Raw genomic sequence first — 5,255 nt, 5'->3', positions numbered from 1 at the left:
CTGTTTGGTTCAGTACTCACTCAAAACTACCTATCAAAGTTTTACCTCTGCGAGCCAGTCACAGGACTCAGTAGTTCAAAAGAAAAGACATTTATCAAACAGTATAGAGGAGTAATATGACAAGAGAAGATTCTGCCCCTCTGAACAAATGGGTGCACTCTCCTACAGGTTACTATGCTACAAGAGAGGTAAGGACACATGTTTACAGAACACATATATGACAGGGGGGTTCACTCCAAAAGTCTGCGACAAGGGCATGCACTTGGAGGGGATATGTGCATGCATGAACATATGTGGGAAGAGTATACATATGGTCAAGACAAGTCAGACCCCCAAAGTTGCCAATATGGTAACGTCCACTAGAGGTACTTATGATGCCCACTCAGGCAGGTATCCACTCTCTAATGGTTACTGAGTGTCCAGACCTCTCAGCACAAGACAATGTGCACAGCCAGCAAAGACCTAGCGCCCCATGGAAAACAAAACAGTGCAAGATCCCCAGAGGTCATTGTCATCTCTACAGTGTCAGACACATTACTCTGGCCTTGTGTATACTCTGATATATATCTACCTATATATGTGTCCTCCATGAAACTACCCAGGCCATATGAGCCCCTGGCGTGTCTCTACAATAGGTGGTGTGGTAACCTGTGTGACAATGATTCCATGTGTGCATGGTAGAAGGGAGGGCAGTGGATGGAAATCATTTCTTGGTATTTTATTTGCTGCACCATCTAATTCAAATCCTTGATTTGAACCAATACATTTTCTGGTTGGCTAGTAAAAGTAAACATACCAGTGAAGTGAGAGGGTACTGATTCACAAAGCAATGCATACCTAGGGTGATTTTTTCTAGAGGTACACATTAGAGGGAGGGAGGAAAAGGAAGGAGTCCCCACATGGACTTCAGGTCATCTCATTCCAAAACTAGAGCTCCTCCCCTTATAGCCTTCTGCCAGACAGTACTCTTCACCCTTACCAGCTTTGGAATTTCACATGGGACCTTCTAAAAACTGGGGTGTCAGGAGGTATTACAGGCAAACCAAGTCATTCAACTCTGATTGCCTTTAGTTAAGCTTTAGAGGGCATCAGGAAAAGGCAAAAACTAGAAATAAAGATTTATTAACTGGGCCCCACCACACTGGGTGTTCTCAAGTAGTAATCACCAGGGAAAATGTATACTGTCACTCACCAACCAGGAGAACTTTGGAGAGTAATTTTAAGAGAAACCTTACAAATTGGCAGATAGAATCCTTGTTCCAAGTAGCACCTTAAAAGCTTATAAAAAAGATAAAGGTAACAAGAATCAAAAAAAAAAATTATAGGTAATGGGGACTATTTTCCTCCACTGGGGGAATTTACACCGATAATAACTACAATTAGTTTAATGGATGTTAAGTATAGAAATTCTCCAAGCAGAAAGCGGACAACACCCCCACCCCAGTATGCTGAATTTTTTTAACATCTGGGTACTCTGTCTCTGTGTATTAGGTATGTTTTTCTCCAGGGCTAAGAGGCAATTATCTGACTCAGATACCAAATCCAAAACCACTTTGAGATGAAAAAGGAAATGAAATTTTAAAACAGGTTAATCTGAGGCCCAGCCTGTAAAGAAGTAGAAGCACTGCTCAGGAGGTTTATGGGAAGGGGACAAAGGAGACTTGACCTCAGGAGAGTCCCATGCACTGAGACAACATGTAAATAAATATGGACAAACTAATTATGGACAGGATAAATTGGAGATAATCTCAGAGGGCAGTCACCAGCATGGAGGGAGTTGAGAAAGGCTTCAGCAAAAGGTGAGATTTTAACTCAGATATGAAAGAAGCATTCCAGGCACAGGGGACAGCCAGCAGAAATGCCCTTAGTTGGGAAGTGGAATGTCATATACAAAGAACAATCAGGGAACCGGTGTTGTAAGATTGCAGAGTAAAATACATGAAACACCCATCTGACTTCAGAAAAAAAAATCTAGATAGGTTTCCCCCCCTATTCTTTAAAAGAAAAAAAAGATACAAACATAGAAGGTAGAAGTCTGAACAGAAGGCCAATAGAATGTTCCATAGAAATGAGGTGGACCCAGAGAAGTGACCACTCAGTTTTCTGGCAAGGATGATGTCATGATACATCCTAGGGAATCCCTCCAAGGAAAGGAAAATTTGTAGGTAAGTAGGTAGAAAGAAATCAAGGAAGGAAGGAAGGAAGGAAGGAAGGAAGGAAGGAAGGAAGGAAGGAAGGAAGGAAGGAAGGAAGGAAGGAAGGAAGGAAAGGAAGTTCACCACTGGCAGAGCAGGTAGTAGAGGACGATAGAGGAACCTAGAGAGCTCTCATAGAGGCAATACAACAAACCATGTCCAGAGAATCCTTGCTAAGGGGATATTCTGAAGGCAGCACAAATAAAGAAAGCTGTGTGGTAAAGTAAAGTAAAGAAAGTCTGGTGTGGGCAGTAAAAAGCACCAAAGCCTATTCTGGGAAGAAAGGGGAGAGGAGGAGTCAAGAGTCATGGAGAAAAGAAAGCCACTATTACCCAACAATATGGTACAGAGGAAAGACTACAAGAAAGTAGCTCCCTTACCTGGGCTGCCTTCAAAACACCCCCTTAGCAAGGATTCTTTGCCCTATGCTCTGTTTTCAGGGGCCCTTCAGTCTGGTCTGAATATGATAGGTCTCCAGTAGTTAGTCTTTTCTCTGTCCTGAGGGTCTACTGACCTCTAGGCATAAATTAACTCCAGGCCAAACATGGCTTCAAACCCACCTCTGATTTTCATTACCAGTGAGACCTTGGATAAGTCACTTGTCCTCCTTTGGTCTCAGTTTCCACATCTATAAAATGGGGAGGTTGAATTAGTTGGCCTCTGGGGTTCCTCCCAGCTCTCAAGCTGTGGCCACATTATTATGGGGACTGGCACATGAATAAAGTACCTCTGATGGCATCTCCCCAGATGGAATGTAATGATGATGTATTGTGAAGTGCCTTGGAGAGATACCAGCTCATGTATAGATGTTCTGTAACTAGTTCTGGCAAGTTAACACATTGTTAATAAGAGACTCTTTGATCATCTCAGGGTATTCAAAGAGGACTACTAGCAAGCAGAGTGTCTGCTGCTCAGCTGAGGTCTGAGCTCAGTCAGTTTGGTTTGACCCCACCGATGGTGTCTAATGAAAGGAGATGCTGTAAGGGGAAAGGTTTGGGGCCTTCTGGGTTTGTGCAAAACAGCCCTCGAGACTTTTCTGTTTTAAGTAAAGGGATTTTTTAAATTCAATTTTATTTTATTTTTGGCTCTGAATTCTTTTTAATCCCTCCTTCTTCCTTCATCTACCCACCCACTGAAAAGGCAAGAAAAACAAAACCTGTTCTCGTAACTTCCTAAATGCTGGGAGAATATGCTTCCAGGCATCCCAGTCTTCCAGCATTGGGGTTCTGCCCCTAGCCTGTCATCTGTGTCCCAGTGAGTAGGGGACCTTAGGGAACCACCCCATCAATGGCTGAGATGAATATTTCATGTCACGTGTGGGAGTGAACTTCATGGGACCATTGCTATCTTGTAAGTATGCAAAATCAAAGCCAAAAAACAAGGCGGTATAAGGGACAGTGTTGGGGGGAATGGTTTTGTTTTTGTTCTTGCTTTCTCTACAAAGTAACTACCCCTTTGTAAAAGTGCATTGATGTGAAGTCACTAGATAGAGCTGGGGTACTAGTTACTGGTACCTAACACTGGGTAGGAACAGAACCAGTGTGGGCTTGAACCAGTGATAATTAGAGAAGAGAAACCTCTGAGCCCCCCAGCTGCCCTTAGAACCCTGAGGACACAATGCAGCAGCCTGGCTTTGGGAGAGTGAGTGGAAGTATACTCAAAACAATATGATCGATGATCTTTCCTCCTAACTTAGAGCCCTTCAGAGAAGGGGAAATGGGTCTTTCTTTCGCACTTTCTTCAAGGGTTTTCTATTATCTCAACAAGACATGAAGATGTCCAAAGCAAAACCTTTCAGGGGACCAGGGAAGGACAGGAGATGTACCGACAATCCATTTTCTAACAGTTCAGACAGTGAGGTCAAAGAGGGAATATTAGAAGCTGCATTTGGACAGAGGGGAGACAGAATTGTATCCACATGTGCCCTTGTCGAGACAGACTGTCGCCCACAGAAACATTCTTTGGAAAGGGAGACTGGTGTGGAGGGAATGAACGGCCTTTTGGCATATCACATCAAAGCTCTTCTCTGAGTTTCAGACTCTTCCCCAGAAGCACAAGGGCAAGGGATGAGGGAGCAGGACTCCCACCCTCTGCAGAGGTGGCAAGTTTAATGAAAAAAAGAAATAAGAAAGATCTCTCTACCTGATCTGAAGCATGCAATAAAGCCTTGGGCTCTGGGGAGGAGTCATAAATCTGAGATGGACTGTGTGAGGATGGGGGGGTAGGGAGAAGGGGAGGGGAGACAGTAGGGAAAGGCAGAAAGAATGAGAAGATGGAGTGCTTAAACCCAGAGGCAGAAGGATTAATCAATGAAATAATAAACAGTTATTAATCCCTACTATGTGCAAGCTCTGAGGATATGAAGATGAGAAAGAAAGAAAGAAAGAAAGAAAGAAAGAAAGAAAGAAAGAAAGAAAGAAAGAAAGAAAGAAAGAAAGAAGGAAGGAAGGAAGGAAGGAAGGAAGGAAGGAAGGAAGGAAGGAAGGAAGGAAGGAAGGAAGGAAGGAAGGAAGGAAGGAAGGAAGGAAGGAAAAAAAAGAAAAGAAACAGTTCTTACTCAAAAGAAGTTTATGATTCAACCAGAATAGTGTGTGTGTGTGTGTGTGCATGCACACTCAAGACATATACGAGGTGATTTGGGGATGGAAGAAGTCATTACCAGATAAAGGATTAATGAAAATTTGGTACTTGAATTGAGCCTTGAAGAATACTGGGGCTGCAGAGAGACAGAGGAGAGGAGGGAGAGCTTCCAAGCATGGGGATAGCCAGTACAAAGGACCCCAGATGGGAGATGAGAGCCATGTATGAAGAACAACAAGAAAGACCCGTTTGGCTGGATCATAGTGTGAATAAAGGGAACTAGGATTTATTAAGCACCTACTGTATGCCCAGCCACCGTAAGCACTGGAGACACAAAGAAAGGGGGAAACAGTCCCTGGTCTCAAAGAGCTCACAGTCTAACAGATGACACACAAGCAACTATGGACAAACTATAAACGGTAAAAATTGAGGGTAGTCTCAGAAGGAACGCACTGTGATTGAGGATAACTAGAAAAGATG

This window comes from Petaurus breviceps, unplaced genomic scaffold (assembly GCF_028583685.1).
Source record: "Petaurus breviceps papuanus isolate PSGF00001 unplaced genomic scaffold, PetGlider_PUasm1.0 103, whole genome shotgun sequence".
Classification (NCBI taxonomy): Eukaryota; Metazoa; Chordata; class Mammalia; order Diprotodontia; family Petauridae; genus Petaurus; species Petaurus breviceps.
Note: the sequence above shows the minus strand (reverse complement) of the source record.